The sequence below is a fragment of the Schistocerca serialis genome, chromosome 3 (assembly GCF_023864345.2).
Source record: "Schistocerca serialis cubense isolate TAMUIC-IGC-003099 chromosome 3, iqSchSeri2.2, whole genome shotgun sequence".
In the NCBI taxonomy this organism is placed as follows: domain Eukaryota; kingdom Metazoa; phylum Arthropoda; class Insecta; order Orthoptera; family Acrididae; genus Schistocerca; species Schistocerca serialis.
The window spans coordinates 66,020,373-66,031,506 of record NC_064640.1 but is presented as its reverse complement, the minus strand read 5'-3'; the positions used below and the strand labels follow the sequence as shown (position 1 = coordinate 66,031,506).

The 11,134-nt window shown below is 43.5% G+C and overlaps 1 protein-coding gene across 2 annotated transcripts in view; it reads left to right on the top strand.

The window, feature by feature from the left end:
* Positions 1-7,722: 7,722 nt before the first annotated feature.
* LOC126469714 (glycogen debranching enzyme) overlaps positions 7,723-11,134 on the top strand; it is a 204,835-nt gene continuing 201,423 nt past the window's right edge. Inside the window, exon 1 of one of the 2 annotated variants that reach the window (XM_050096902.1) lies at positions 7,723-7,833. The gene's annotated coding sequence lies outside the window, so the exon portion shown is untranslated. Of the gene's footprint in view, positions 7,834-7,961; positions 7,978-11,134 lie in introns of those variants that run through there. The other variant, XM_050096903.1, reaches the window with a different exon arrangement.

Genomic DNA, 11,134 nt, shown 5'->3' with positions numbered 1-11,134 from the left:
TCTTAGATTACGATACTTGTGTCATCACCTGAAGTCACTACAGCGTCCTCTAGAGGCATCAATATGAACTAAGTCAGTTGGGCTATGGACTCAGTGGCGAATACACTTGGTGGTGGTGGTGCCTCTAATTGTTTAAATAAAGACTGCTGTATGATTTCGAAGTTGATGATTAGCAAGCAAAGTCTATTAGAGGGATTATTATTTTGACAATTTAGGAGTTGTTGGCTACCTGGACGTAGATGTATTGCATTATTTATGAGTGGTTCGCATGTCTGTAGGTTGTTCAATGTGTTATTTTTGACGGTTTACAATTAGCAAGAGTGTGTGTACAGCCTTAAACATGAGTTATGTAGGAGTAGTTTGCAGATCTGTATGCTGTGGGGCATGTCAGAGAGTGTGTTCTGTGATACACATACTCCATCCCCAAATAAATTGTTCCCAAATGCATAAAGTACACTCCTTCCTCTCTCCATCAGCCTAGTGTGGACTGAGTCCTTTCCCAGCAAGCCCTAGGAAGAGGTGGCACACTGAAGGCTTAGGTTAGTGGCAGTGAGCTTTGTTTGCAACAATTTTCTTAGGTTGGTAGTGAAAGCCCAAGTGACCTTTCTTTACTGCCAGAATTCAAACTCGGCGCCGGTTCTTAGGAAGAGGTGGCGGTCTGGACCTTGAAAAGTAGTGTAAACTAGGTAGCTGAAAGTATAGTGAATACCTTTTCCTACCCATCTGAAGTCGAATCATGTGACTAATGCAGTAGCCGATAGGAGTGCACCATTCTAGGGGTGTGGAGTGCTAGGCCATGAATGAAAACCGCACTGATAGTGGGAAAATGTGGAACTTTGGAACATTTGATCATTGGATATTGAAATTGTAAATTGAATTACTGAATATGATTAAAATTGAAATGGAATTAAGTACTTACGTAATTGATAGGTTATATCTGCGATGTGGATGTTACTTTAGTTAGCATATTTACAGAAGACTATAACTGATGTGTGTATGGAGGTGGCGGCCAAGGGTGTGTGACGTAAGCAGTCGGACGCCCGCGGGCTGGTGGCGCGACGTGTGTCTGGTTATAATGCGCGCGTGTGAGAGAGAGAGCAGAGGATCTTGTGTCATCACGCGACTTCGCGGTAGTGCCCTCTGTTGGGCACAACATGAACTAAGTCAGTTGGGCTGTGGAGTTCACGGTGAACACAGTGGATACCGTCATCTTGAATACCAGTGCGTGCGTCATGATCTGACGTCAGGAGAGTGTCCTCTGGTGGCACCGATATGAACTAAGCCAGTTGGGCTCTGGAGCTCGCGGTGAACACACTGGGTGCAGCCATATTGAGTGACAGTACTTGCGTCTTCAGCTGACTTCAGGAGAGTGCCCTCTGGTGGCACCGATATGAACTAAGTCAGTTGGAGTCCAGAGCCAGCGGAGAACACACATGCTTGAAGGTGGTTAAATAATAAAGACAGGTCCTTTTTCCAGCCATTTTCTTTGCTTAGTAGAGATAAGCAGGGTGTGACACATTATCATGTTGGAATTTGAACTTCCCGCCTTTTTCCTGGGGGGCGAGGGGCGTGGCACTTTCCCGCCAAAATTCAAACTTCCCGCCAAAATCCCCCTTCTTGGATGTCATCGCCGCCATCTTGGATAACGTCATTGCCGTCATCTTGGATAATGGTGCTTGGTCCCCGAACTAGCCTTCTCCCAATACTTGCGTCTCACCCACTGATAGGTCTCGCGATGTTGTACACTGGATTCGAGTTGCCAGTAGACGTGTGGAGATTATCATATCACAGTCCAACAAAGTTAATGGTTGGTAGTCCGTAATATATGAACCTCTGTGAGGTTTATGGATTGGGATGATGATACCTTTCGCAAATGCAGCTGGAAGTTGCACCTCTGGTGTCATGAGCTCTTGACATATAGTAGTCCAGTACGGCACCAATAGTGTCTGAATGTCCTATAAAACTCCAGGGGTAATCCATCCGGTCGTGGTGAGTTACTAGGTGTCCCTTTTCCTATGGCATCCAACACCTCTTCTTCAGTCACCGGTTCTAGCAGGTCCTGTTGTAGTTCTGGAGTAACTGTTGCGTGTGTCAAACCAGGACAGTAGTGATGATCCCTGGATCAGAACGCTTCTCCATGTACAGGTGACAATAATGGGTAAAGCATTGCTTATGTCTCTTTGCGTAATATGACGTACGTCATCTTTTGTCATCACCTCATGGATCAACTTCCTGTGTCTGCACTTTATTTCCATGACTATATGATACATGGAGGGCCATTTGTCGGGGATTCCGACAGTTTGTCATGTACAAATGATAGTCCCTTCCAGGTGTTGATGCATCAACTTAAAAATCTTTGCTTTTGCTCAGTTGACTATCATCTAGTTGTCCAGTGATTGGGGCATAACGTATCACAGCCTAAGGATGGCGTAGTACAACTCTGCAGCGCTGCGCCTCCATATTGTGGCTTCCTTGCTAAAAGTCTTCAAGATACGTCGAAGGCTTAGCTTGGCACAGTACAGCCACCACAGTAAAGCAGATGTATATGCTCCTCATTGTCGTAGGCACAGTCTCCACGTGTCTCCCACTGATGCTTGACATTCTGGTGAGGCCAGGTGAGCAGTGTTAAATTTCCACAGGCTGCAGCTGTTCCACACTTGTTGGCGTTGAAGCACGATGGTACAGATATAAGCAGTGTGGTCAGTAAATGCTGCTGGCCGAAACTCAGCTGCCGTGATCGCATTCCTGAGAGAGCAGGAGGTATATGTACTATCAATTCTGCTAGACGAATGTTTCGTAAAGTGTGTGAGACCCAGTCTATCAGCATAGATGATGTCCCAAGTGTATACAAAACCGAGCTTACGAATGACACCACTGAGGGCAAGGGCATGGTGAATGTTGAGGAAATTGGTCCTTGGGAGATTGTGTACTATTAAAATCGTCCCTCATCACCATATCATCTGTCCTGTCTTGGCATAATTCTGTTAATTCCTCAGTGAAGAATAGCGAACATTCACGACTCTTGCTCGTACCAGACGGTGCGTAAACAGTGACGAGGTGTATCCCTTGGACTGTAAGCGCCGTGCCTCTGACATTCAGTAGGTAACGTATATCAGTGGCTATTAACCCTTCTTTGAGAAGTATTGCGAGGCCACTGCCCGTATCCGACGCATGTGGTATGCATGTCGTGTATCGGGGGATGTCCTGGAAGCCAAGAACGTATACCTCCTACAATGAAGCCACGTCAGTGTCGGCTGCATAAAGTGTGTCGCGTAACAGTGACGGAGATCCGAAATGTGAAATAATTTGGGTGAAGGTCACGGTTAAAGCAGGCTCAACATGGTAATTGGATGTCTCTATAGACCCCCTGGCTCAGTAGCTGTTGTGGCAGAGCACTTGAAGGAAAATTTGGAAAATATTTCGAGTAGATTTCCTGACCATGTTATAGTTCTTGGTGGAGATTTTAATTTGCCGGATATAGACTGGGAGACTCAAATGTTTATAACGGGTGGCAGGGACAAAGATTCCTGTGAAATTTTTTTAAGTTCATTATCTGAAAACTACCTTGAGCAGTTAAACAGAGAACCGACTCGTGGCGATAACATATTAGATCTTCTGGTGACAAACAGACCCGAACTATTTGAAACAGTTAACGCAGAACAGGGAATCAGCGATCATAAAGCGGTTACTGCATCGATGATTCCAGCTGTAAATAGAAATATTGAAAAAGGTGGGAAGATTTTTCTGTTTAGCAGAAGTGACAAAAAGCAGATTTCAGAGTACTTGACGGCTCAACACAAAAGTTTTGTCTCAAGTACAGATAGAGTTGAGGATCAGTGGACAAAGTTCAAAACCATCGTACAATATGCGTTAAATGAGTATGTGCCAAGCAAGATCATAAGAGATGGAAAAGAGCCACCGTAGGACAACAACCGAGTTAGAAAACTGCGGAAGCAAAGGGAACTTCACAGCAAACATAATCATAGCCAAAGCCTTGCTAACAAACAAAAATTACGCGAAGCGAAATGTAGTGTGAGGGGGGCCTATGCAAGAGGCGTTCAATGAATTCGAAAGTAAAGTTCTATGTACAGAATTGGCAGAAAATCCTAAGAAATTTTGGTCTTGTGTCAAAGCGGTAGGTGGATCAACACAAAATGTCCAGACACTCTGGGACCAAAATGGTACTGAAGCAGAGGATGAAAGACTAAAGGCCGAAATACTAAATGTCTTTTTCCAAAGCTGTTTCACAGAGGAAGACTGCAGTGTAGTTCCTTCTCTAGATTGCTGCACAGATGACAAAATGGTAGGTATCAAAATAGATGAAGGAGGGATAGAAAAACAATTAATATCGCTCAAAAGAGGAAAGGCCGCTGGACCTGATGGGATACCAGTTCGATTTTACACGGAGTACGCGAAGCACTTGCCCCCTTTCTTGCAGCGGTGTACCGTAGGTCTCTAGAAGAGCTTAGCCTTCCAAAGGATTGGAAAAAGGCACAGGTCATCCCCATTTTCAAGAAGGGACGTCGAACAGATTTGCAGAACTATAGACCTATAACTCTAACGTCGATCAGATGTAGAATTTTGGAACAAGTATTATGTTCGAGTATAATGACTTTTATGGAGACTAGAAATCTACTATGTAGGAATCAGCATGGGTTTCGAAATCGTATGAAACCCAGCTCGCGCTATTCGTCCACGAGACTCAGAGAGCCATAGACACGGGTTCCCAGGCAGATGCCGTGTTTCTTGACTTCTGCAAGGCATTCGATACAGTTCCCCACAGTCATTTAATGAACAAAGTAAGAGCATAAGGACTATCAGACCAATTGTGAGATTGGATTGATCAGTTCCTAGATAACAGAACGCAGCATGTCATTCTCAATGGAGAGAAGTCTTCCGAAGTAAGAGTGATTTCAGGTGTGCTGCAGGGGAGTGTCGTGGGACCGTTGCTATTCACGATATACATAAATGACCTTGTGGATAGCATCGGAAGTTCACTGAGGCTTTTTGCGGATGATGCTGTAGTATATCGAGGGGTTGTAACAATGGAAAATTGTACTGAAATGCAGGCGGATCTGTAACGAATTGTTGCATGGTGCAGGGAATGGCAATTGAATCTCAATGAAGACAAGTGTAATGTGCTGCGAATACATAGAAAGAAAGATCCTTTATCATTATCTACAATATAGCAGGTCAGCAACTGGAAACAGTTAATTCCATAAATTATCTGGGAGTAGGCATTAGGATTGATTTAAAAAGGAATGATCATATAAAGTTGATCGTCGGTAAAGCAGATGCCAGACTGAGATTCATTGGAAGAATCCTAAGGAAATGCAATCCGAAAAGAAAGGAATTGGGTTACAGTACACTTGTTCGCCCACTGCTTGAATATTGCTCACCAGTGTGGGATCCGTACCAGATAGAATTGATGGAAAATGGCTCTGAGCACTATGGTACTTAACTTCTAAGGTCATCAGTCCCCTAGAACTTAGAACTACTTAAACCTAACTAACCTAAGGACATCACACACATCCATGCCCGAGGCAGGATTTGAGCCTGCGTCGTAGCGGTCGCGCGGTTCCAGACTATAGCGCCTAGAGCCGCTCGGCCACTCCGGCCGGCTAGGGTTGATGGAGAAGATAGAGAAGATCCAACAGAGAGCAGCGGCGCTTCGTTACAGGATCATTTAGTAATCGCGAAAGCGTTATGGAGATGATAGATAAATTCCAGTGGAAGACTCTGCAGGAGAGACACTCAGTAGCTTGGTATGGGCTTTTGTTGAAGTTTCGAGAGCATACCTTCACCGAGGAGTCAAGTAGTATATTGCTCCCTCGTACGTATATCTCGCGAAGAGGCCATGAGGTTAAAATCAGAGAGATTAGAGCTCACACAGAGGCGTACCGACAATCTTTCTTTCCACGAACAATACGAGACTGGAATAGGAGGGAGAACTGATAGAGGTACTCAAGGTACCCTCCGCCATACACCGTCACGTGGCTTGCAGAGTATGGATTTAGATGTAGATAGCTTCGCGTGCAACCAGGTGGTATTGATGTTAATCGTCACGAATCGATGTGACTGTCGTTTACCCTTGTAGGCGGCGCTAGTCATCAGTGTATGCAGTGGCGACAGGTTTGGTCACCCCCACGCCACCCTGTCGTTTCTGTTATCATGCTGTCCATAGGAAATGGGGAGGACTGTGTAACTCCCACTCTTTTGTATGTGATGTGTCCGCCAAAGAGTTGTCTCCCACGCTATGTGCCCACAAGTTACTGGAGAGAGGCTGTCGGTGTGGTTCATTGGCTACCAAAGAGGCCCTTGTTATGATTCCTCACGTTTGCGACGGTGTTCCATCGTCCCCTCCATCTCCAAACCGGTGTCCAGGAGAAGAAAAGTCCATCGTCTCAGTTCCTAAAACGGGAGCAGTGCCGGTTGACGCCTCCAGAGCAGGGCCGTCCGCGACACTGTCGAAATCAGTACGATCGTTTGTATCTGTCCACAAGAGATAGTCGTCAGACGGCGTCCGTCGGCGTTTCTTGTGCTTGTGAGGCAAACGCTTCTTCCAGACATGGGTCTCTGTGTCAGAATGTGAAAGTAGATCCCACTCCTCTGCGCCTTCAGAGAGGAAAGCTTGGGTTGCCACGACTTGTGGATCAACATCCATGCGCTCGTTGTGCGGTGAATTTGCTTTTCGGGTTTATCTGGCGACCCCGTCTGTATAGAGCAGAAGGTATGTGCCTCATCAATAACGTGTCCATCTGTCTGCAGTAGTAACATATCCCGAACGTCACCGTCATACGTCGCGGGTGCCGCCACTTGTGCAGCAGACGTCGTAGGTGCCGTCACTTGTGTATAAGTAATTGGTAGAATCGATGGAGGAACATGTTGTATCGCTTCTCGTGGTGGGATCTGGATGATCCCCCACTGCAGACAATCAGAGCAAACGCGACCCTCCTGTCCACAACCTGAGTATGTGTGTGGTTGTCCATCATACGTCATAATTGCACGACAAACGGCAATGTTTAAGTATGAAGGAACATGCTTCGTCAGTTCGATCTTAAGCTGTCTTACCTCAAAAGGTAGCTCGAATTCCAGAAGGATCCTCATGCCTAGGCGTGACTGTTCAACGGTAACAGTGCCGATGTGTCCATATGAGTGCCTAAACTTCGGTGTGCCGGCAGCGCCCCGTAACCACCTTCGTCCACTCTTCTTCGTTAATCATCTTAACATTGACTGGACTGGCCGTGAATGAAAAGTGAATACCAATCTTCTCCTGTGGATCTAGACGTAGTTCATCACGCAAAAAGACTGGGATATTCGGCTTGGAACATAATCCTAAAGGAGTTCACCATGTTACTGCAGTGAGCTTGTAGTATACGACTAGCGCTCGCGGGAAGTAGGGAAACTCGAGTACGCCACTAGACCGGCGGGACGGCAAGCACACGCCCTCGCCGCGCCTTCGCTGACGGCCAACGCCCCTTCGACCACTATGAACTCCAACATCGAGTATCTACGCAGATATCCATACGGCACATAAAACTTCTGTTGTGATTTTCTCGGTGTTACCAGAGTAGTGCACCGTATTTCTTGCACATTATGTTGCATTAACAGAGGGTGTACATAGACATCTATGATCCCAACGTCGTCGCCTCCCCTGTTGAGAATGCTGTGAGATCGATAGGGAGGTCGACTTTTATGTGTATATCTTAATCTATCGATAATTCTGACAAGAGCACGAAGTTTAACCTTGTTTGTCCCCTGGCACACAGAAACAAGCAATGTTGCGACCGTAAACACAAAGTGTTGTGTCAGGTGGACATCTAAATAAATACGGTACTGTAGTGTCATCCGCTAATTTTATTTGAATTTTTGGGTTGTGTTTTGTTTCTGGAACTGTATTTCACTTATTCGGAGTTTTTCGCATATTGGACGATTGCACGAAAGCTGCAATACAGTGGTTCCGCCCCACTTATTTAAGTGCGTAACAGTCTTCAATTTAACATATTTTTGGCATGAAGTGCCGCGAATTGCATTGCCGCAGGAGGCTCTGTAACAAACAAACCAATATTTACGGTGTGGGCTAATTTTTCCTTTGGGACTAAGATTTTTAGACTGAATTTGAGTAATGTGGCATGTGTATGAATAACGTGGCTTTCACTGATTTATTTTGCACTTCATATTCACTCTCCGTCTGATGCTTGAGATTTGAGATATTTGCAGTTGCTTTGCATGGGTTCCTTGACATTAGTGGCAGTGGCATTTAGTGATGTAGTAGATCATGGTATTTCTTCTATTATTTTGTCATTGTTATATTGTTTATAGTGTACCACTGTATGCACTGCAAAGAATGGTGTGAAAATAACCTGGTAGGTCATTCACTTTTTGTTCTGTTCATCCGAGTTTTGGCGTGTAAACAGTATCCCCTGCTACACTAGACCCACAATTCGAAAAGAATTTTGTCAATCAGTATTAGAAATTGTGGAATGTTAGATGCCACTGTCAAGGAATTAAGTTCTGTATGGATACCTTTTCAGAGTTGTGAAGCTGAATGTGGTTTAATGTGTGAACAGACTTTGTCATGGACCCTCAGACTTCAGCATCCATCTTTTCTTCCTTCAGAAAATTTAAATAATATGAAACTATTGTTACTAGGCACACTGTGTTGTTTTCCGACATAAATGGACCGTACTGTAGATTAAAATATTTTCTATGAGTCAGACAGATTCAAGTAAAACAGCCATCTAGATTGGATGAAGGTAATAGGTTCATAATACCATGAAGCCCTTCATAAATAATATGCTAAGTGCTGCAGTGCTAAGATTTTGATTAAATACTGGGAACTTGCATTTTGGTTTCTTTCCTGCCGTACCAACAACATAGGCCTACATGCAGCATTTCTGATCGTGCTATTTATATGAACAAAGTGGCTATGGCTGTCTGTCTTTCTTATAGTTTTTACACTTTTCTTGAAAACATTAACATCAGGGCACTAATTTGATGTTTGTTCAAGTAACTGTCCTACTTTTTCCCTGGTCTTAGAAATGGGTGTGGGGTGAATTTTGTTAGCATCATTCTGTATGAACAAGCAAGTTGGTGCACTTCTAACTCATTGGACCTACCATCAAGATGTACATTTTCTGTGATTTCCCTAAACCATTTAAAGGAAATGCTGGAACAGTTCCTTTGAAAGGGGGCGGCCGATTTCCCTCTCCAGTTCGAGCTTGTGGTCCATCTCTAATGATCTCATCGTAGATGGTGTATTAAACCTGAATATTCCTTCATTCTGTATGTATACTAATAATCAGTCTCCAGTAGAAGATAAGTAGCTAAGAGGCATTTTTATATAATTCCCCAAATTACTTTAAGCAAATAGGTTGATTGCTGAAAGAAAAATGGTGGCTAATTCCCACTCTAACTCTCATCCATACTTCTACTGAACCACTAATGACACAAATGTCAACAGCGTATTAAATAGAAATCTGATTAATAATAGAATTAAAAAAACTGTAAATTCCTTTAGATAGTTTGTGATTAATTACTTAGTCGTCTAAACTTTTTTTTCATCATTACATTAAAGATTTGCGTTTGTCATCTGAACACAATGTCTGATGTTGGTTACAGTGTGGCAGGAAGATGGCTTGTGTGGCTTATACATACAAACTTGCAGTGTTCCGTGTTTATCACTTATTGCAATAGTCTAAGAGAAAGGTGTTGTAAGCACAAGGCTCAAATATGTTAGAGAAGTTGACACTGCGATTGTGACTAGCTGTAGCCTCGTTGGTCTGTCTGTGTGTGTGTGTGTGTGTGTGTGTGTGTGTTTTGCATTGCATTGAAATGCCACCAACTACCAGTTAACTTTTTAAAATATCTGAGGCGAGTATGCACGAGAACAGTGAGGATTACTTAGCTTCAGAAAAGTTTGAGGTGTAATGAATATTTAGTTACTTTAAGAAGTTTTAGTTGGTTTGTGGTCATATGAGAATTATTAATATAGTTGGAGAGCTTGTTTAAGGGGGCCTAGAAGTGTAACTTAGAAAGCTATGAAGCATTCAGGAAGTGATTAAGATGATAGAGTTGAATCACTGGGAGATTTTTTATATCCAAGGTTGATACACTATCTGAGGCAACCTTGATTTAAAACTTCCTGCTGTGTTCTATGAAGACGAAAGCACATGGCTCATGGTTTATTTAAAGATGAAATGATTCATCTGATGCCATTGTGTGAATGCGGGTACACACTAAAACAACAAAGGCCAACGAGTGGAAACCAACTGCGCCATTGGCCAAAATGTGCTTAGTGTGTCCGGGCAGCAAATCTTAGCTAACAAAGTATTTGGCCTGGTTTGTGGTTCGGACTGCTGGCAGTAACATGAAAACATTGGCATTGAGTTGGGCTCGGGACCCAGGCTACCTCCTGATGTGGATGCCGGGTTGAATGTTCATTGTTTCAGTAGCAATTTGGGATGTGGATGTCTGTTGAATGGGTATTTATTTATTGTGTTTAAAAGTACTGGAGTACTGAGTGGAATATGGAGACAGCATTAAAGCTGATAGTTTTTCCATAAACGAGAATGTTTAGGGGATCCCATGAATTGCGACTGTAAAAACAAATTGAAAAGGTTAGGCGCTTGGACGGAAATAAATGAGCTGTTAGAAAATAATGTGCATGATGTGTAAGAGAAGTGGAATCATTATGGGTATATTTGTGCTGCAGGTAGAGCTCTCCCAAAAGAGGAGTCATCTTTGGAAATGTGTTAGGGGTCTACATTAAGCAATAACAGTTCAAAATTTATGGCTGTCATTCGCAAAAAGTTATAAAATAAATCATTATAATTCAGCATTAAGGTCAGACAGTTTTGTCCCACCACACCGCTCCCTACTTTTTAAAAGAGAGATCATCCGCTAGCCTCGTTTCTTCTTTTTCTGATGATCAACTTCTTGCAGTAAAATAAATGCTGCACATGCAACAACTGTTGAATCCTCTTCTTTGTTCATAGTATTGGTTGGTGAAACTGTTATCAAAACACTACTTTATAACAATAACAAAATGGGAGGAACCTCGCCAAGCTACAAGAACCAATTGTGATTCCACATGGCCGAATCTGCAGGTCCAAACCCCTTGGTTTGGTGCGTA